The sequence below is a fragment of the Balaenoptera borealis genome (genome assembly GCF_965194805.1).
Source record: "Balaenoptera borealis genome assembly, chromosome: 8".
NCBI lineage: Eukaryota > Metazoa > Chordata > Mammalia > Artiodactyla > Balaenopteridae > Balaenoptera > Balaenoptera borealis.
The window spans coordinates 67,799,463-67,822,913 of NC_138865.1; the positions used below are offsets into that span (position 1 = coordinate 67,799,463).

The 23,451-nt window shown below is 41.5% G+C and overlaps 1 protein-coding gene across 1 annotated transcript in view; it reads right to left on the reverse strand.

Annotated features, from left to right (window-relative positions):
- SLC1A1 (solute carrier family 1 member 1) overlaps nucleotides 1-23,451 on the reverse strand; it is a 74,302-nt gene that overhangs the window by 39,265 nt on the left and 11,586 nt on the right. The gene's annotated exons all lie outside the window — the stretch shown is intronic.

Consider the following 23,451-nt stretch of genomic DNA (forward strand, 5'->3'; position numbering starts at 1 on the left):
GAACCCTCACTCCCTACCACCTTTTATTAACCAAGAAAGAAAATGGGTTGGGATGACTCACACATCTTTTTTTTCTTCATCAACCTCTGATGGATGACATGCTAATTGGGAGTAAAATGACTAGAGGGCAGGAAGATTCAAGGAGGATATCACTGGATATGTTAATTCACAAATTCAAATAATTAGTATGTGAAAATTTAGAGTTATTTGTTAAGAATGCTAGGGCAAATGAAAAGAGATGTGAATTATAATCAACACTAGAGTTTTCATTTAAATTCTGGTATACTTCTCATGCCCACTAGTAGACCAAATAGATGAACCACATAAGATACATTTGTGTAGTAACCTTATCTTTAGCTTACTTTTATTTTCCTGCATTAGCAGGTGGATTCTTAACCACTGCGCCACCAGGGAAGCCTTGGATGGGAGACATAAAAGAGTCCACAAGGAATCATTTAAAAGCAATCAAAGGTGACAAGCACAATGAATAGGTTACTGTATTTAGTAATGAAAGCTTTCTATCAAGCTTGTTCTTGAAGTTAAGTACCACAAATTATATTCTGATATTTGTTATTTTACTGAAAAGGAAAATATAAATGCCAACCAAAACCTGGAAAAGCAGTTGGGAGATTCACCCTGGGCCAGAGATGTCATCCTGGGACTCTCAAGAACAAGTAGCTGGTGAATGACCTCAGCCAGGAGTTATGCTTGTGAATGGGTATGCTTTATCTTGGTCTCAAACACATTTGGAAAAATGAGATACAAGATAAGAAAAAAAATCACTGGAAGATTTGCCAGGTTCCAAGATGAGGTCAGGATTTCACAGGGCACAGTCCTTCCCTACCCTTTTCCAGAGTCAGAACCTTGGACTGGATTAAGGAGCATGGAGAGGTCTCCATAGCCAAAGGCTGCTGGGAATAAGTGCCTGCCTGGGGGTGCACAGATCAGACGCACATGGTAGGGCCACTCCCAGAACTAGGGAAGATGAAGATCAAGAACCTCCCTGAATGGTAAAGTTCTATGGAGGTCTTCAGCAGGGCCAACAAGTAAGCCCAAAGGTAAAATTGTTACGTAGACCTCTGTAGCCCCCTTAATTACCAGGAATTCATTCTTGGCTGCCTTCCCCCACACAGGCAGGAAGATCCCAAGCAGGTACTGACACAGCTTGGGAAGAATATGGTGTTAGAAGAGTAGGCTCAAGTTCTGGTTCCACCACTTACAAGGTGCATAACTTGGGCCACTACTTTAACTTCTCCCGTTGTCAAGTGGTGGGATTGGAGGTAGGGCAAAAAGGTTGAATTAGATGTCTTCAAAGGTTCCTTCTGTGGCCCAAGATGCTGTGAGCATCACTGAGCCTTGGTGTCCTCGACTTTAAAACGGGATCATAAAACAAGCTCATTAGTGCCTGGAGAGTTCACCGTGCTTTCTCCAGTTTTTTTTGCGAAAAGTAAGTATATTGGTAAAATGGAAGGGAGAAACTAGGGAGGAAAACAATTAAGACCGCAGCTACAGATTTCTTCTTCAAGTTCAAAAACTTAAGCTTAGGGCTTCCCTGGTGGCGCAGTGGTTGAGAGTCTGCCTGCCAATGCAGGGGACACGGGTTCGAGCCCTGGTCTGGGAAGATCCCACATGCTGCGGAGCAGCGGGGCCCGTGAGCCACAATTACTGAGCCTGTGCGTCTGGAGCTGGTGCTCCGCAACAAGAGAGGCCGCGATAGTGAGAGGCCCGCGCACCGCGATGAAGAGTGGCCCCCGCTTGCCACAACTAGAGAAAGCCCTCGCACAGAAACGAAGACCCAACACAGCCATAAATAAATAAAAAACAAACAAACAAAAAAATTAAAAACAAAAAAAAAAAACTTAAGCTTAAAAGAGAAGATACACAGAATGTCATCTCTTCATGCCCATGTTGTCTCAAACAACAACTGCCAGTCCAGTAGCCCTATTTTGGAAGTAATGGGGTGATTTTTTTTCCTGCAAAGTTTATAAAAAATTATTGTTCATGAAATAGTTCTGGAGATCAAAATAAAAGACAAAAGTCATAAATAATTAATTACACCAACCTATCCACTCCTTTCCCCTCACCATTTTCCAGGTCCTACTCAGTCTTTGTTCTGATGCACACGTGTTTTTAATAGTTATAAAAATTAAACCTGGGGATAGTAGATGAACTGCACTTGATTCAGATTTATGAAAACAGCAGTGTTCCTGTTTTAGGGTATTTGCAAAAAAGAGATTAAAGTCTTCTGTGGTTTTTTTTCAATCTTTTTCAATTTATTAAGGCTTGTTTTACCACCTCACATATGATCTATCTTGGAGACTGTCCCATATATTCTTTTTTGGTTTTTTTTGACATCTTTATTGGAGTATAATTGCTTTACAATGGTGTGTTAGTTTCTGCTTTATAACGAAGTGAATCAGCTATACATATACATATATCCCCATATCTCCTCCCTCTTGCATCTCCCTCCCACCCTCCCTATCCCACCACTCTAGGTGGTCACAAAGCACCGAGCTGATCTCCCTGTGCTATGTGGCTGCTTCCCATTAGCTATCTGTTTTACATTTGGTAGTGTATATATGTCCATGCCACTCTCTCACTTCGTCCCAGCTTACCCTTCCCCTTCCCCGTGTCCTCAAGTCCATTCTCTACGTCTGCGTCTTTATTCCTGTCTTGCCCCTAGGTTCTTCAGAACCTTTTTTTTTTTTTTAGATTCCATATATATGTGTTAGCATACGGTATTTGTTTTTCTCTTTCTGACTTACTTCACTCTGTATGACAGACTCTAGGTCCATCCATCTCATACAAATAACTCAATTCCGTTTCTTTTTATGGCTGAGTAATATTCTATTGTATATAGGTGCCACATCTTCTTTATCCATTCATCTGTCAATGGACACTTAGGTTGCTTCCATGTCCTGGCTATTGTAAATAGAGCTGCAATGAAGATTGTGGTACATGACTCTTTTTGAATTATGGTTTTCTCAGGGTATACGCCCAGTAGTGGGATTGCTGGGTCGTATGGTAGTTCAATTTTTAGTTTTTTAAGGAAACTCCACACTGTTCTCCATAGTGGCTGTATCAATGTACATTCCTACCAACAATGCAAGAGGGTTCCCTTTTCTCCACACCCTCTCCAGCATTTATTGTTTGTAGATTTTTTGATGATGGCCATTCTGACTGGTGTGAGGTGACACCTCATTGTAGTTTTGATTTGCATTTCTCTAATGATTAGTGATGTTGAGCATCCTTTCATGTGTTTGTTGGCAATTGTATATCTTCTTTGGAGAAATGTCTATTTAGGTGTTCTGCCCATATTTGGATTGGGTTGTTTGTTTTTTTGATATTGAGCTGCATGAGCTGCTTGTAAATTTGGAAATTAATCTTTTGTCAGTCGCTTCATTTGAAAATATTTTCTCCCATTCTGAGGGTTGTCTTTTTGTCTTATGTTTTCCTTTGCTGTGCAAAAGCTTTTAAGTTTCCCGTTTGTTTATTTTTGTTTTTATTTCCATTTCTCTAGGAGGTGGGTCAAAAAAGGATCTTGCTGTGATTTATGTCATAGAGTGTTCCGCCTATGTTTTCCTCTAAGAGTTTGATAGTGTCTGGCCTTACATTTAGGTCTTTAATCTATTTTGAGTTTATTTTTGTGTATGGTGTTAGGGAGTGTTCTAATTTCATTCTTTTACATGTAGCTGTCCAGTTTTCCCAGCATCACTTATTGAAGAGGCTGTCTTTTCTCCACTGTATATTCTTACCTCCTTTATCAAAAATAAGGTGACCATATATGTGCGTGGGTTTATCTCTGGGCTTTCTATCCTGTTCCATTGATCTATATTTCTGGTTTTGTGCCAGTACCATACTGTCTTGATTACTGTAGCTTTGTAGTATAGTCTGAAGTCAGGGAGCCTGATTCCTCCAGCTCTGTTTTTCTTTCTCAAGATTGCTTTGTCTAGAGAAATTAAGGAAACACTCCCATTTACCATTGCAACAAAAATAATAAAATACCTAGGAATAAACCTACCTAAGGAGACAAAAGACTTGTATGCAGAAAACTATAAGACACTGATGAAAGAAATTAAACATGATACAAACAGATGGAGAGATATACCATGGTCTTGGATTGGAAGAATCTACATTGTGAAAATGACTACACTACCCAAAGCAATCTATAGATTCAATGCAATCACTATCAAACTACCAATGGCATTTTTCACAGAAGTAGAACAAAAAATTTCACAATTTGTATGGAAACACAAAAGACCCCGAATAGGCAAAGCAATCTTCTGTGGTTTTTAATCAAAGCCCCAGAACAGTTCTCTGGTACACAGATCGAATTTGTTTTGATTAAATAAGAATTATTGGCAAAGGAAAACATATTTTTTATTATCACTGAAATAGTTATCTAGCCATGCCATCATGCTATGCACTATTTTAAGCACTGGATTAAGCCCCTCAGGAGCTAATCTAAGATGAACGTTGATAACCAGAAAATAAAAAGTATGGAATGAATAATGTTATTAACAAATGACTATGTGCATACACTCAATAGATGGAAGGATGGTTTCTCTATCTTATCCTTCCACTGAAATATACCTGTCCCTTTTTCTCATCTTTTTCTTTGGAGCTGAGCAGCTTCACCAGTGCAAGCTCTTTACATGAACTTAGGCTCAAAAAACAGATACCTCTGTGTCTGTAAAGCTTTTATTTTTAAGCCCTTAAAAATATATTTACTGCACAAGCAATGTTATAACAGCTCTACTGGAAATCAAAAGTCGTAAAATTCACCCACAATCTCATCAACTCAAATATATGTAAAGTGAAATTGTTTTCATTGTTCATATAGTATTATGGTTAATCATAATACAAAGATTAACAATCAGTGAGTACATACTATATGTCAGACTGTGCTAAACACTTAAAGTGAATTATCTCTTAAAGTGAATTATCTCTTGCATATCTCTTGTAATTCTGAATGGCTTATATAATTACAGGGTTTTGAAATCAATAAAACACCAATCTGGGTATTGCTGTGCAGGTGTCTTGTAGATGTGGTTAACACCCATAATTAGTTGACTTTAAGTAAAGGAGATTATCCCTGATCATCTAGGTGGCTCATCCAATCAGTTGAAGGCCTTAAGAGCAAAACCTGAGGTTTCTTGGAGAAGAAGGAATTCTGCCTCAAGACTGCAGCATCAACTCCTGCTTAGTTTCCAGCCTGCCAGCCTGCCCTTTGGATTTCGGACTTGACTCATCACATGAGCCAATTCTTTAAGATAAATCCCATGTAGGTGTATATAAAGAGATTCTATTTCTCTAGAAAATCCTGACTGATAAATAGTGGCATCTGTGTCTGGCTTCTTTCAACTAGCCTAAAGTTTTCAACGTGCATCCATGCTATAGCATGTACAGGTTTTTGTTTTGTTTTTGGTATTTCTCCTTTAACATTATATCACAGGCATTTCCTCATGTTACACATCTCCACCTTTTTAAAATGCTGGATAATACTACTTTGGATGGACATATTTCTTGACCATCACCCAACTGTTAGACATGTCATTTCTTGACAACTTTGCTGAATGTTATTGACTTTACCTAACCACCAAAGGGTACAAGCATAAAATATGATGAAAGGCTTGAGTTACTGTCCATTTTCAGGTTCAAGGGAAGGAAGTCACATTAAACACATTCTTTGTAGTATATGAATTCAAGAAAAAGCAAAAACAAAGAACTTCTATTGACATCCAACTATATGCCCAGTACTGCACTGAGTGCTAGAAAATCTGAGGGAGAGGAGTTAAAAAAAGAATACAATTTTGTTATTATTGCAATAATAAATATTTTCCATCCATCATGGATGGATCTGTCCACTATCAACAGGAAATGTGGTTTGCACTGTCTTGTCAATAGCCATGATTGTTTACATTGAGTCTTTTATCCCTTTTTGTCTACTACCTACAATTAAGAATTTAGTCTGACTCAGGAAGAAGGTTGATTCTGGTGAGGATCTAATAGGTTTCTGTGTATGTCTCTATCCATTAAAATGTATAATGCTGTTTGTATGTGTTTGAAAATTTGACTTACATGGTATCAGTCTGGATGTATTTGTAATCTGCCTTTTCTTTTTGAAATTTTTTCATTACGTCTTTGAGATTCATTCATATTAATGCAGGTGATCCATTTTAAGTGCTGTTCAGTATTCCATACCACACTCCCTATTGTGTTTCTGTTTTCTATATCATTAAATTCTGCTCTTATCTAATGATTTATTTCCTTCGTTTTTTATGTTTACCCTATTCTTTTTCTAACTTTTTGAGTTGACTGCTTAGCACATTCACTTGTTTTTTTCAATATATGCATTTCCTTCTAAATTCTGTGCGTGAGTCCTATAAATTATTATATAGTATTTTCATTGTTGTTTAGTTCTAAATGTCTTATAATTTCTATTATGATTTCTTCTTTGAACTGTACATTCTTTACAAATATGTTTCCCAGTATCCAAATACATGGGGATTTGGGGGCTTTTTACACTCCTTCTTGTTATCTCTCTGTGATGAATTTGACTGAATTTCTCACACTACCTTCCAGTTTACTAATCTTTACTTCAGGCGTATTTACTGGATGTTTAATCTTGGGCAAAATACTGATCCGGCTGCCTGTGCCTCTATTTTCCCATCTGTAACAATGGGCATAATAAAATATCAACCTCAGAGTCATTGGGAGATTTAAAAATGAGACTATACATAAAGTGCTCAGAGTAAACAGTACCTGGCTCATATAGTACATACACAATAAATGTTAACTATTATTATAGGTAATACACTCTTCATAGGGTTTCTCATGAAATCCTCAAAACAGTTGTGGCTCTCACAGGTGAGTCATGGTCACAGAGCTCAAAGCATGGTCAGGAGTTGAGGAGAGAGATTCATGTAAAATATTTTCAGTGTGACTAAATTTACAAACTTACTCTCTTAGTCTACTGTGTTTACTTTGGTAAAGAAATATTTCCTTTTATCCTATAAATGAAAAAAATGTCAGGGTTAAAATAATGACACCTAAAGGACCCATTAAATGTACCGAATGGAATGTTTGTTCACTTCAATACCACTTGACATCACTGAAATAAAAGTCTCAGGATCTTGGAAGCACCAGAAGAAAAGGCATTTCGATTTTTTTTTTTTTTTGGTGTCTTCTGAAATCATTTTCATTGCGATTCAATAACTTAATTAAATTCTGCAAATATTTACTGTCCAAAGGACGTTAGGTCCAGCAGTGGGAGTAAAGATATAAAAATGGATGGCATAAGACCCCTTCCCTCAAGAAGCTCCCAGTCTAAAGAGGGCCAGTCACAGATATAACTGAGCAGAACCAGAGTCCAGGTGGGCAAAGGACTAACGCAAGGAGGGAGCAGGAGCTCTGGAAAGACAGGGAGGCAGGGGAGAAGGAAGAGGAGAAGAATGAGGAAGGCTCAAGAGTAAACACAAAGAGAGAACTATTTCAGGATTTCTATGGAAATGTTTGCAAGTCTGAGAGCATATCAGGAAAATGCCACTTATGTTTCTTCATCCAGCAAGGAAAGGAAGTTGCAGTCAGTACAGCTGGCATTAACATCACACAGGCCGACCCTGTAAGCCGGAAAGAAGGAGGAAGACTGTTCAGACACACAGATTGAGTAACCACATGAGGTGAGCAGCAACAGGGAGACTGGGACCTGAATACCTGCTTCTTCAACTTCGATGTGCACACACTCACCTGGGGATTTTGTTAAAAGGCAGATTCAGTCAGTGGGACCATGCTTTGAGTAACAAAGAGGTAAATGAGCCTGGCAAGGGCATCCACAGGACTTTGCAGTAACGGTGGCATCCACCTCAACAGAGCAGAAGGACCCTGCCGCCAGCCTCAAGCCCAGCGCAGTGAGGACCAGCTCCAACAACACACGAGCAAGTGGGGCTGCTCCCGTAGAGGCCCTGGACACACAACTGTTCCCGCTGACTCCTGGTCTCTCACTTAGCCACCCTCTTCAACCTCAGAGGAAAAGCTTCCTATGAAGCCGCCTCAAACTGGCAAACTCATCTTGACTACAAGAAATGTGCCCTAATGATGGCTGATGAGGGGATGGGAGCTCATCTGCCCCAGAATTTTTCTTTAAGAGCAAAAGACAACCCAATTCTTAAAGACACAGACGTAAAGAATGGACTTGAGGACACAGGAAGTGGGAAGGGTAAGCTGGGACGAAGTGAGAGAGTGGCATGGACATATATACATTACCAAATGTAAAATAGCTAGCTAGTGGGAAGCAGCTGCATAGCACAGGGGAGATCAGCTCAGTGCTTTGTGATCACCTAGAGGGGTGGGATAGGGAGGGTGGGAGGGAGACGCAAGAGGGAGGGGATATGGGGATATATGTATACATATAGCTGATTCACTTTGTTATGCAGCAGAAACTAACACAACATTGTAAAGCAATTATACCCCAATAAAGATGTTAAAAAAAAAAAAAAAAAGACAACCCAATTCTGAAGCAGAAATGTTTCCATCCCACCACGGATAAAAATGCCATAAACCCTCAAGTTTCTGCCCCCACCTGCATCCTCTGCCTCCAGGGCACCTTCCATTACGAGGGATGGTGACCATGGCTTTCCTCAAGGCAGCCGGGAGGATTAATGCATGACCTCAATGGCAAAACCCGCAGAGAACAAAGTTCTTCCTTCCCACCCCAATCTCTATTCTTTAGTGAAAGTTCTGATGACCTTCCAAATACTAATAGGTAAAAATGAGGTTAGGGCCTGGTAGAGACCACAGAGCTTCACAGTACGGCAACAAAATACAAATTTCTTGAAAACTTTGCTTTGTAATCAACTCAAGAAAGGCAGATAGGGCTTCCCTGTTGGCGCAGTGGTTGAGAATCTGCCTGCCAATGCAGGAGACACGGGTTTGAGCCCTGGTCTGGGAAGATCCCACATGCTGCGGAGCAACTAGGCCCGTGAGCCACAATTACTGAGCCTGCGCGTCTGGAGCCTGTGCCCCGCAACAAGAGAGGCTGTGACAGTGAGAGGCCCGTGCACCGCGATGAAGAGTGGCCCCCACTTGCCACAACTGGAGAAAGCCCTCGCACAGAAACGAAGACCCAACACAGCCATAAATACAAAAATAAATAAATAAATAAAAATTAAAAAAAAAAAAAGAAAGGCAGATATACAAATCATATATCAGGTAAGGATCTAGTACCCAGAATATATAAAGAACTCTTACAACTCAATAATAAAAAGGCAACCCCAACCCCAGTTTTTACAAATGGGCAAAGGATTTTCTCCAAAGAAAATATACAGATGAACAATAAGCACATGAAAAGATGTTCAACATCATTCCTCATTAGGGAACTATAAATCAAAACCACAAAGAAACACTATCTCACACACATTAGAATGGTTATAAAAAACAAACAGAAAATAACCTATGTTGGTGAACAGGCTTCCCTGGTGATGAAGTGGTTAAGAATCTGCCTGCCAATGCAGGGGACACGGGTTCGAGCCCTGGTCCGGGAAGATCCCACATGCTGCGGAGCAACTAAGCCCGCGTGCCACAACTACTGAGCCTGCGCTCTAGAGTCTGTGAGCCACAACTACTGAGCCCACATGCTGCAACTACTGAAGCCCGCACACCTAGAGCCCGTGCTCCACAACAAGAGAATCCACTGCAATAAGAAGCCCATGCACCGCAACGAAGAGTAGCCCCCGCTCGCCACAACTAGAGAAAGTCTGTGCGCAGCAACAAAGACCCAACACAGCCAAAAATAAAAAATTAATTAATTAATAAAAAAAATAACATATGTTGGTGAAGATGTGCATGTATGTAAAATGATACAGCCCCTGTGGAAACTATTTGACAGTTCCTCAAAAAGTTAAACATAGTGTTACCATATGACCCAGGTAGTGTTACAATTGATGTAGGCAATTCTTCTCCTAGGTATATACTGAAGGGAATTGAAAACATATCTTCACCAACAACTTGTACACGAAATGCTCATAGCAACATTATTCATAATAGCCAAAAAGTGAAAAACAGTAACTGTCTATTAACTTATTATTGGATAACAAAATGTGGTGTATCCATACATTGGAACAGTATTCAGCTACAAAAAAGAATGAAGTACTAATACATGCCACAGCATGGATGAACCTTGAAACTTTATGCTCAATGAAAGAATCCAAACACAAAAGGCCACATATTATATGATTCCATTCACATGAAACGTCCAGAATAAGCAAACCCAGAGAGACAGAAAGTAGATTAGTGGCTGCCATAGGATGGGGGTCCAGGATAGGGACTGACTGCTAATAGGTATGGGGTTTCTTTTTGGGGCATGACTTAAAATGTTCTGAAATTAGACAGTGATGATGGCTGAACAACACAGTGAATATAATAAAAACCACTAAATTGTACACCTTAAAATGGTAAATTTTATTTATGTTATATGAATTTTACCTCAATTAGAAAAAGCAAACACATACTCTCAAACTAAATTGATTTTAAAAACTGAAAAAGAGAAAGGCAGGTAACACTAAATGTGATTCATTTACATTTTGATTGGTTGACAATTTGATGACTTTTCCATGGGGTGGGAGAGAAGACAAAACCATAGGGAGACTTCTTTTTTTCCTTTTAGTTATCATACTAATAGCACAAAGACTGCCAAAGATGCAGCATTTTGTTCAAGTTTTCACTTAGTATGATATGTATAAGCTTATCAGATCTGAAGGCCTTACCATCTGGAAATACCAATTTGAAAACCCAAGTGATGCCAGACATGTTTATTAACAGCTCAGAAAGAAGATGATCAATTTAAAGAAAAGTTGTGATTACAGATTGTAGTTCATAGCCCACAAAGGAGATGTTTGAGAGCTTAATTTTTAATTATAGGTTATAAAAATCAATCAAAACAACCAATAGAAAACCAGGATTAATCTGAGAACAATATGACCTGAAAATCCCTGCAGGAGAAGAAAAATCAAACTAATGACCTAGAAAAAAGTCAGCTGTCATTAATTAATGACTTGAGTCCCTGCTGCATACAACCAGTTTGCTAAGCTCTATGGAGGATACACTTGTGGTCCTGGTCCTCATCTGTCTTACAGTCTAGGAGAAGATACCAATACAAGTCATATCAGAAACTTCCAGGTGTCGTCCAGATCTGGAGTTGAGTCTGCTCTAACAGGTACTAGCTGTATGACCTTAGGTAACCTACTTAACCCTGTTAAGATGCAGTATCTTCATCAAAGAGACATAACAACAGTAGCTATATCATGTGGTTTGCAATGTTACGTGGCATAATGAATGCAGATGATTTAGCCCCACCCCTGGCAGGAAGGCTCAGTAAGTATTAGCTGTGATTGAGTAACAACAGAGATAATAGCAGCAGCAAGTGAGAATAGAGCTTTCAGAATTAACTTAGACTCTCTATGGTATAAGTAAAAACCAAACAGGAGCATATAATGCAAAGAGGAGTCACGAATCCAGATTTTAATTCCATTTCTACCACATACTTAGCTGTCAATGCCTTTGATTTTGGTTGCTTCATTGAAGTGCTTGAAGTATTTACTTCAACAAAGGTACCTCAAAAATATTGTGAGAACCAAATGAGAAAATGTACGTAGGAAGCACTTTGATCTCAACCAAAGTCATGTATTATTCTTATTTCACAATGTATTTAATCTTATTATTCTTTTTTGTTCCTATTTCCTTGAAGACCATTCAAATTATAGAGTATTAATGGTGGAAAGTCGGGAGGCCTAAAGACACACTCCCAGTGGAGGGCTGAACAGAAACTTCTTATTTAGAGCAGGCAGAAGCTCAAGTTTTGTTTATTTCAGCTCAGCTCCTGATTGTCTTCCAACTAATAAACACTTATACAAATACTAGTCTTAGAAATGTGGTGGGAAAGGCTGAAGATCCTAAGGCAGACAGAATAGGAAGAATGTGACATAAGTTAGATACAATTGGGCCCAAACTCTGCTCACCATTTATTTCCTTGCTCTGGGACAGAGGGTAAACAATTGCCTCTTTGTGCCTTAGTTTCATCATCAGTCAAGGAATCATACTTGACTCAGAAACATGGGGTAAGGGTTAAATGTGTTAAAGCGTAAAGTGAGAGAGTTTTCTTCTTCCTCCTTCTCACTTCAAGGAGGGTGGACCTTCCCTGTTGCTTCTGTCTTTCTCCCTGGGGAGCAGAGGGACCAGTGTTAAAAGGCGACTGTGAAAGCAGAGGGATTTGCCATTTTTCTCTTTTCCCTGTTAGACAGAATGGGGCTGACGGCTCCTCCATCTGAAAGAAGCCAGATACTGCATCGACAGGTGGTTGGTGTTGTAACGGGGCTTGAGGCCTCTATCACCATTGATTCTAAACAAATGAAAGAGGTCTGCAGATGGAGAGCACAAAGACATTTATAAAACATATGTAATAGCAGAATAAACTTTTCACCACCCTGGGAAGCAACAGCAACTTGGTCACCTGCTGTAAAATCAAAAAGGGGGGACTACTCCATTCTTTTTAAAATTAATTAATTAATTAATTAATTTATGGCTGCATTGGGTCTCCGTTACTGTGCGCGGGCTTTCTCTAGTTGCGGCGAGCAGGGGCTACTCTTTGTTGTGGTGCACAGGCTTCTCATTATGGTGGCTTCTCTTGTTGCGGAGCAGGGGCTCTAGGCATGTGGGCTTCAGTAGTTGTGGCACGTGGGAACAGTAGTTGTGGCTCAAGGGCTTAGTTGCTCCATGGCATGTGGGATCTTCCCCGACCAGGGCTTGAACCCGTGTCCCCTGCATTGGCAGGCGGATTCTTAACCACTGCGCCACCAGGGAAGTCCACCATTCTTAATTATAGAGTTGAAATATATTTTAATGATTTTTCACAGTTTACATCAAAGGTTGTAAATGTCCAAGGCCAGAAGTCCGGGCAGAAGTGCAAGAACCAGGCCTGCGGGGCCTGTGGTGGTCCTGACAGCTCCAGCCAAGCAGTGTCACATGGAAGTGAGGGTCCAGGGTGGCCTCATCTTCTGAATTTTTTACAGAGAAACTACGAATCTGGGTCATTGTGTGAAACCACTCAGTATTTAAATGTTAATGAAAGCTTAAAGACAATTGTTAAGCTCTGTGAGGTCACACTAAATACTTCTGCAAGCCAACTTCCTGTTGAGCTGTCATCTTTCATTCTGGTTTTCCCACTGAAGACAGTATAGGAACATGATAAAACACAAGAGGGAAAGCCGCTGTGTTCAAAAGAAAGCAAACACCACAGGGACCAGGAAATGATCATGATGACCTCATACAGCCTCCCATGTTCTTGAGTGAATCCTGCAAGTGTTATCTAACTTCTTGCACATAACACGGGAAGAGAGGCCAAAGAGAGGATGCTGCCCCGGCCATCAAGAACCTACAGTCTAGGAGGCAGGACAGGACACGCACAGTAATGATAGTCAGGAGAGCTTGCGAGCCTACAGAGGAGGCCACCCCAGAGTCTGTAGGAATCCAAGGCTTTCTTGAAATTCCCATTAGGCTAGATTAAGAAAGGGAGAGGTTCAGACGCACCTTCCATAACAGAACAGGAAGTCAAAAGGCAGGTATTATTGAGGAAGAAGGAAAGTGGGGGAAACACCCAAAGACAGAGGAGTCAGGGGAAGAAGAAACTAGCACTCATCAAGTGCCTCTGTCCTAAGCACCTTTACCGTCATCTAATCTAACAAGCCTTCATTCTACAATCTACAGTTGTCCCTGCATTACTTGAACCACAGGGGAGTGATTCCAGGAGCCCCCGCATATACCAAAATCCAAGGATGCTCAAGTTCCTTATATAAAATCGTGGAGCACAATGAATACATACAAGAAAGGTTAGAAAACTTGCCCATGGTCACATGGCCAGCCTTGAGACCAGGTCTGTCAGACCCCAAAGTGGGTAACCACGAAGAGGTTACAAGAATGTGTTTGGCCAGTGGTTTGGCTGGTGCTCGAGGGGTGGTTTAGAGAACTGAGACAGAAACCTAAGTTGGGGCATACCATGAAAGGCCTAGAACGCCAGGGAGGAGAATTTATACTCCCCTAAGCGTCGGTCCCTTCCCATAACTGGGTCATTGTGCAGATTAAAGAGAAACCATGTGTTACACTATAAAGTAATATACCAAGATTAGCTATTAGTAGAGATAATGAGCAGCCACTGAACATGTTTGCATAGGGGTGGGCCTGGATTGGAGATAAAGCTGGCTGAGGTATGTAGGGGCTGAGATATGTAGGATGGATTAGAACAGGGAGATAAGTAGTTAGGAGGCTGTTCTTGGGAAGGAAAGTGAAGCCACACGGGGCTGGGAGATGGAAAAGGAGCTTCATCAGGAGAGGGAAAGAGAGAAGGCTGTAGAAGAAAGGAGGAGGTCAAGAGAAGCCATTCTGACTCTGCCATGTCCCCACCGCAAGCCCTGGCTTATTTCACTTTCTTGCTCAAACTAAACCTACCAGACCCGAGCTCAGTCCATCAGGAACTGGTTGATGTGTATTATTCAACTGTCCAAATGTTCAGGTCATTCAGGGTAGGTGTATACTGGTGTCTTTCGAAGGATGCCTGGGGTGCAGGGCTCGGCTCTGAAGTCAAGACACATCTGATTTGGAACCTGGCTCTTTTGCGGAATCGCAAGTCACTTCCTTTTTCCTTGTGGCAACGCAAAAGAGGAACCAGGCTAGCCCTAGTACCAGAGCGGTTCTCTAAAAGGATCTGGAACTGAAGGCCAGTCACAGGGACGTGGCTTGAATTCAGAAAAAACATTTTTAGGTGGCTGAAGAGAAGTGACTTGCCTAACAACTTGCTCAAGTAATCTTTCAGTTCAGGGCAAACACCTGACTGGAAGGAGGGAGGAGGATCTAATTCCTTGCCCCAGACTGAAAATGTACAGGACAGAAGCAATCAGAACGCTGTACTTCCTGCACGCACTGCCTGACCTTGCAGGGAGGGCAGGAGATTCTGACAGTAGCAGCCTGGTGGGAGAGGGGGAGAGGATGCTCAACGTGGGTCCTAGAGTCCATTCTGGTTGAAAAGATAACTCTTTGCCAAGAGGATGCCAGGACCCAGAGAAAGAATTCTCAGACTGCAACATCCTACGAGTAAAACCGGGTGGATGTCTGCAAGAACCTAGCCAGGCCGAGTAAGCTCTCCATCTCCCCATCTCTGGATATTCCCCTCCACACTGATACTGGTGTTTCCCAAGGAGTTTGTATTCTGACCTCTTCATGGTCTGTCCACTCTCACAGGGTGATCCTATCTGCTCTTATAGATTCAGTTTCCACTTCTATCTCCTGCCTCATTTCTGTCTCCCAAGTTCCAGATCTTCAGGCAATCTCTATCTAGATATATATAGCTCAACATGGGACCCAACATACTAAAAATAAACCTATCTTTCCTTCTCCCAGAAGACTTCTGACTTTTCCTCCTGGGTTAGCTGGTGGTTTTAAAATAGGTCCACACATTATTTGACACTCTTCCCATCAGGAGATGGAGTCTCTGTTCCCTTCCCTTAAACCTGGGTAGGCCTTGTAATGGCCTTAATAAAGAAAATACAGCAGAAATGAGCCTGCATGGATGGAGTCTGAGGCTAGCTTAGAAAAGGGGTGGCTTTTGATGGTTTCTCTTCTTGGGACACTCACTTTGAAGCCCTGAGGTACCATGTAAAAAGTCCAGCTACCCTGAAGCTGCCCTGCTGGAGAGACCACATGGGAGAGCGAGTGAGTGAGTGAGTGATAGAGAGGGAGAACAGCTGTTTGAGTCTTCCAGGCAGTAAACACGTGAGTGATGGCCCTTCAGTTGATTCCAGCCCAGCCACCATATCCCTGCAATCACAAAAGCGACCTCATGTGAGAATTGTTTAGCTGAGCCCAAATAATTCTCAGAACGATGAGGGATAATAATATGATTGCTATTTTAATCCACTAACTTTGGAAGTAATTAGTTACACAGAAATAGATACCTGGGAGTTCCCTGGTGGTGCAGTGGATAAGACTCCGAGCTCCCAAGGCAAGCGGCCCAGGTTCGATCCCGGGTCAGGGAACTAGATCCCACATGCATGCTACAACTAAGAGTTCGCATTCCACAACCAAGGAGGCTCCCTGCCGCAACTAAGATCCAGCGCAACCAAATGAATTAATTAATTGGCTTATTAATTTAAAAAAAGAAATAGATACCTGGAAGAGTTCCCTATCTTCCTAAATTGTGTTGTCACTGCAGACATTTTTTGAGGGCTGTGTAGACTATGGTCAGGTACTGTTCAAAGCATAATTAACTCTGACTGATCTTCACAACTCTGTGAGGTGACTTCATTTTCAGGTGAGAGACTGAGGCACAAGGAAGTAAAGTAGCTTGCCCAAGGTCCACAGGAAATAAGTGACACAGCTGAGATACCGAAGCAGTCTGGGTCTAAAGTGGTACACTTTGGGGACATTCTAGACAACTCTGCATCCCATCCCAGGCCCACATCGAACAGCCACCAAGTTCTGCTGATTCTACTGTCTAAACAACTCTCCAGTCTGTCTCTCTCCCTTCCATCCTCACTGGCACCACCTTGGTTCAGGTCGGCCTCATTTCTCACCAAGACTATTTCATCAACTTCCTAACACTCTCTCTGCTTCTGGTCTTGTCTCTTCCAATTCATCCTCCAAATCAAAGCCAGAGTGATCTTTCCGAGATGCAAATCTGGCTGAGTCACTTTCCTGCTTAAAGCCCTTTCAATGGTTTCCCATCACGGGGTGGCATGCAAGCTCCTTGGTCCGTCCTACCCCCAGCCCCGCCCCCGTGCCCAGGTCTCTGAGCCTGTGCACATAGGCCCCTCTGCTTTCCGACTTTACTTGTTTACCATTTCAGCAACTTCAAATCTCAGCTCAAGGGACTTCCCTGGTGGCGCAGTGGTTAAGAATCTGCCTGCCAATGCAGGGGACACAGGTTCGAGCCCTGGTCTGTGAAGATCCCACATGCCGTGGAGCAACTAAGCCCGTGCACCATGACTACTGAGCCTGCGCTCTAGAGCCTGCAAGCCACGACTACTGAAGCCCGTGTGCCACAACTACTGAAGCTGGCGCGCCTAGAGCTCGTGCTCCACAACAAGAGAAGCCACCACAGAGAAGCCCGCGCACCGCAACGAAGAGCAGCCCCCACTAGCAGTAACTAGAGAAAGCCCTCACGCAACAAAGACCTAACGCAGCCAAAAATAAATAAATAAATAAATTTATTTTTAAAAAAACAACAAAAACCTCAGCTCAAGGGTGTTTGGAAAGCCTTCCCAACCTCCTCCATGTGACCTGTGTCCAGGTAACAAGGCAGGCCCTGGCTGGCCCTGCAGATGTGGAATTAAGAAGATCCCTTATCTTCCACGCCCCAAAATACCAAAAACAATTAGATCAGATATCCTCCGTAGGAGGGCAGCATCAGTCCACTGGAGGCTTCACTCTTCACAGGAATGAAAAGACACCAGAAAGAAGGAATCCCTCACACCATTTAAACACAGAACACCTCCTGAAACATGGGTCTGTCTGTACCAGCCAGACTCTTAAGGTGTGTATATTTAAGTGTATTTATCATACAGTAAAACTGAACTTTAGTGCACAGTCCTATGATTTTTAACATGTGTTAAAATTCTTACAACCACCGTCAAAATTAGGATATGGACAGAGAATAGTTCTATCACCCCAAAGAACTCCCTCATGCTATACCTTTACAGTGATACACACACACACACACACACACACACACACACACACACACACACACACACACACACACACCCTGTCCCTAACCTCTGGCAACCTCTGATTTGTTCTCCATCACTGTGTTTTTTTTCTTTTTGAGAATGTCTTGTACATAGAGTCATACTCTACGTAGCCTTTTAATACTGGTTACTTTCACTGAGTATAATGCCCTTGAGATTCATCCATGTTTTGTGCATATCAATAATATGTTCCTTCTTCTTGATGAATGGATCACATCTTAGAGGTGGACAGTATTTATTTTTTCATTCACTGAAGGACATCTGGGTTGCTTCCTGTTTTGGGTGATTATGAATAGAGCTGCTATAAACATTTGTGTATAAGTTTTTCTGTGAACATAAGTTTTTCTCTTTCTAGGGTATATACCCAGAAGTAGGACTGCTGGATCTTATGGTAAGTGTATATTTAACTTCTAAGAAACTGCCAAACTCTTTTTTAGAGTGGTTGTACCATTTTACATCTCCACCAGCAAGGTTTAAGGGACCAGTTGCTCCACATCTTCATCAGCACTCAGTACTGTATTTTTTATTTTAGCCATTCTAATAGGCATGTAGTGGCATCTTGTGTTTTTTCTTAATTTATCCTTGTTTTATTGAGATTTAACTGACATACAGCACTATATAAGTTTAAGGTGCACAGCACAGCGATCTGACTTACATACATTGAGATGACGACCACAAGAAGTTTACTGAACATCCGTCATCTCACATAGATACAAAATTAAATAAACAGAAAAAAAAATTTTTCCTTGTCTCATTGTGGTTTTAATTTACATTTCCCTAATGGCTAATAATGCTGAACATCTTTTTGTGTGTTTACTTGACAGCCTCTTTGGTGAAGTGACTTTTTAAAGTTGGATTATTTGTTTTCTCACTATTGAGTTTTGAAAGTTCTTATTATGTTCTGGATACAAGTTCAGATGTGTTGGATATGTGATCTGCAATTATTTTTTCCTAGTATGTAAGATTCTTCAGTCTCTTTCCCCCCACCCAGCTTTATCGAAATAGAACTGACAATTAAAAATTGCATACATTTAAGGTGTACAACTTTGATTTGTTGTGTTCATTCTCTTAACAGTGTCTTTCATAGAACAAAGGTTCTTTTTTTTTATAAAGTCCAATTTATCAATTTTTTCTTTTATGAATTCTATTTGGTCATAATATCTAAGAACTCTTTGCCTAACTCTAGGTCACAGAGACTCTGAAAATTTTCTTTTTTACTCTTCTTTTAGATCTATGATCCGTTTTGAGTTAATTTTGTATAAAATATGATGTTTAGGTAGAGGTTCTTTTTTTTTCTTTTTTCTTTTTTGCACATGAATGTCTAGCTGTTCCAATACCATTTGCTGAAAAGACTTTACTTTCTTCTTTGAATGGCTTTTGCATCTTTGTCAAAAATCAATTGGGCACATTCATATAGGTCTACTTCTGGAATCTCTATTCTATTTTATTGACTTATGTGCCTATCCCTTCACCAGTACTACAAAGTCTTGATTACTGTCATCTGTGATTCTTCCAACTTTCTTCTTCTTTTTCCAAATTGTTATTCCTTTGCCTTTCCATATAAAGTTTAGAATCAGTTTGTCTGATACATCTACAAAAAATACTTCCAGGATTTTGACTAGAATTGCATTAAAACTATAAGCCAATTTGAGAAGAACTGACATCATCATTATGATGTATCTTCCAATCTATGAACAGGTATGACTGTTTACTTAGGTCTAGAATTTCTTTCATCAGTGTTCTGTAATTTTCAACTATAGATCCTATTCTTACATCTTGTTAGATATATACCTGATCTTTTACTTTTTGGAGCTATTTTAAATAATATTTAAAAACTTCCATTTCCAATCATACATTGTTAGTATATAGAAATAACAAATGCTTTTTTGGGAATTAATCTTGTATCTGCAACCTTGCTAAATCACTTACCAGTTTTAGGAGTTATTCTGTAGATTCCTTGGGATTTTCTATGTAGAAAATCATGCCATCTGTGAACAGGGTAAGTTTTATTTCTCTCCAATCTATGTTCATTATTTCTTTTTCTTGCTGTATTGCACTGGATCAGGCTTCCAGTGAGATACTGAATAGAAGTGGTAAGGGTGGACATCCTTGCATTATTCCTGATTTTAAGGGGAAAGCATTCAGACTTTCATCATTAACAGTAGCACTAGGTTGGGTTTTTGGGGTTCGGGGTTTTTTTTTTTTTAATTCTTAAGAGTTTAAAGCAAAAATTCAACTGTGGTCCTTGCTTAATTTTCCTTCCCCTCCCTCAGGCTTTAAAATAGTTTCTGTCTTAATTATTTTCAAAGTACGTGGTTATTATCTAAACAACTTCAAATGTTTCTGCAATGCTATGAATTCAATAAAGCTTAGCAATGAGTATACACTGACTGCATTCAGGGAATAGTTCAGGAGCACAACAGATAAAAGGCAAAACATTTGTTGTAATTGCCACCCAATGTCCATTGTCTCTGCTGTTAATAGCATATCTCCCAACTCTCAATCTGTTTCAGGTCCAGCTCAAGCTATAGAAGTTAGGGGAAGAGGGTGGGATGAAGGAGTGACTTTAGCCTGGCCCATCAGATAATCTCGTTTCCTTAGTCCCAAGACTGATTATGGAATGGTCATATGACCCAATTAGGACTGAGTGAAACTCAGGCCAAGGCCCCAGAGTCCTGTTTGAACAGAGAGAAACTTTCTCTTTTCTGCTGGGTATGAAGCAGGGAAATGGAAACCTTGAACTGTGCTGGCAGCTTATCTTACCACCAGCGGGAGTGTCTTACCTGAGAGTGAAAATAACACAAGAGTGCAGAGACTATATGTAAAGAGAGAATAGGACAGAATGATATTTTTGAACCCGTGAATTCAGCTGTACTTGAAACCACTCACCATTTCTGAGCTCTTAAATTATCTGAGCCATAAATTCTATGCCGACCCCCACATTTCTGGCTTAAGCCTGTTCAACCTGGATTTTCTGTCACTTCCAATTAGAAGAGTGGGGAGAGTGAAAGTGTCACTGATATTCTGGGTGCCCCCTCAATCAACCACACTGGCCTTCTCTGCATGAAAGAAAAGCTGGTTGATGTGAGGGCAAGGCCTTCTAGTTGTGGAAGCCATGCGGATGGGCCTGTGGGATAGGGCAAGGCAGGAGAATGGTCATGCTGGTACACGGTTACAGATGATACAGGAGTCATTATACCACTTACTTCTCAAAATGCCCATAGCAGAGGGCTCCAGTATTACCAGACACCATCAGACTAACTTCTCTACCATCATTCGTAGACCTTGATAATGGTGTCCCAAGAAAACCTCTTAGCATGGCATTCAATGCCATGTGGCTCTGTGCCCGTTATTCTCCCTTTGCCCTTTAGATTTACCTTCTGTCCTTTTTCGCCCCGCTTTGTGTCCCGGGAGACTGATCTCTCTACCAATTGTGTAACCTGGGGTTCCTTGCCCTCTGGCTTTAGCTGGGTTTAGCCAAGGAGAAGCACTAGCTGTGGATCTTAAGACAGAGAGAGAAAAGTTGGGGTATATGTTGTCTTCATTCCTTCCCTGTCCTGCCATGGTTCTGGCAGTGGCTATGTTCCTCTGTGGCCATACAGGTCCTATCAAGCAGCTGCTCTGTCGCAGCCCAGTCCCCAATGGGCTGTGATAACACTGTCCCCCCTTCCCTTGCCCATTCTGGCATAGGGGAGTTAACAACTTCTCACAGCTACTAGCCCTGGGTGCCTCACCATCCCTTAACCCCACCTAACTCTGTAAGTAGTCCCTTGATTACAGTCTGTTCAGTTAAATACCTTTGAGTGAGTGGATCATCTGTTTTCTGCCAGGTCCCTAGCTGATATAGGCCCTCACATCTTCATCATCATTGATCTTACCATGTCCGGTCACAATAAACTCCTTGCTGTTTCTTAAAGATGCTCCTTGTTTTTGTGCGCTTGTTCGCAGATCCCCCTCCAAGGAAAACCCTTTGCCACTATCTTTGCCTAGTGAAGTGCTACTCACTCCTCAAAACAGAGTCACCTCCTCCAGAAAGCCTTCCCCAGGGTCTCTCCCCAGGTGGGATGAGTCTCTTCTCTGGGTCCTTCAGAGCTTCATCTGCATCTATTGTCCCCTCTAAAAGACCTCTATCTCAGCCCCTCCCTCCATCGCAAGTTCCCGAGGCATAAGCATTGAATGCTCACTTTTGTACCCCCCAATGTCCCAGGCACCAGTGCCTGACACTCCACGGATGTTTGGCCAATACCTGCTGCATTGAAGTGAACCAGGAATGCATAATAATTGCTATTTAATGCATATGCCCAGGAAACCACTGCATTTTCTATTCGTTACTCATCAAATCTGATTACAAAAGGCAGGAGAAAATAGCTGAGATAGGGTACCATTAGCAGAGTGTGAAAACTGGGCTATAGGAATGTGGGTATAAATTCTGCCACGTTGTCCCAGGGCCATCAAACCCAGAGAGGCATCATAAATATGGCCTCTCCAGTAATGGACAATGGCTATAGTAATGCACCCATGAGAAGTTAGATGCCTGGTTCCTACACCTTGGGACTTCTCCCAGGCTTCTGGAGCCCCTGGAGTCCAAAGAGTCCCTTGGGTTCAAGTAAGGATAAGGTTGGTTATAGGACCAACCCACAGGAATCCAGTCCCTACAGCAAGCATTCAACTGGCTTAGAGGTCCAGCTCGTTCTAAGCTAGGAACAACCAGACTGTCCCTACCCCCCTAAAGATGGGTCAGTCCCACATACGTGTGTTTGGGTTATTTCCTGAGATACCTATCTATGACTTGACTTGTGGATTCTAAAATCTCCCATTTCCTACCTGTGGTCGACTTTCTTTATTCTACTTTTCTTTTTCCTCTTAAAATGGTTCGCATCTGCTAAACTCATGGGTCATTCTACCTATCAGCTTATTTTATACATTCCTGTGAAAGATCTTCATCTACCTTGTGGTCATACTCCACTCTTTCCCCTCCTTGGTACCCAGGCAAATATTTGGTCTCCAAGTCCCTGAAGGAATGACAGGTCTCCTCACTCAGACGTACACAGTTTGGAGAGGCCCTGGAATCCTTTGCTTGCACGACACACCTTTTCCTCAGGTTTAACACCAGATTATCCGGGAACCCTACCTCTTTACAGTAACCAGTTTTACAACTCCCATAAACACCTTCTTGGTTCATTACACAATCTCAGGAAGGCTTCTTTCCATGTGTAAAAGAAATATGACCATCTACCCCACCGTGGGGTTGAGTCAGGAGCAATTTGAGAGCAGGAAAGAGATGGACCTCTGTGAGAAAGAAGGGAGCCAGTCATCCTGGATTTTCTAGACCTGTCACAAGCCTGGAATTCCCATCTTGATGAACCCTGCATCCAGAGTGCTAAGTCTAAGTAACTGGGACTCCCCAAATTTCTCAGCCCATTCCTCACCTCTGCCTCAAAACTGTGTCACCTGCTTATTCTTACCATGTTCCTGCCTGCCAACTGTTTATCCCTCTCTTCTCCTAACTTCTATGGAGCCTTAACTCTGACCTCTCCTTCCCCACTCCCAGAAGGACTGCAGAAATATTTACTTTCATCTTCAAATGAGTTAAGGTGTATTTGAAGAATTGTATATAGTCTTTCCTAAATTAAAATGAAAGTGGTACCCAGTGTTGAAAGTT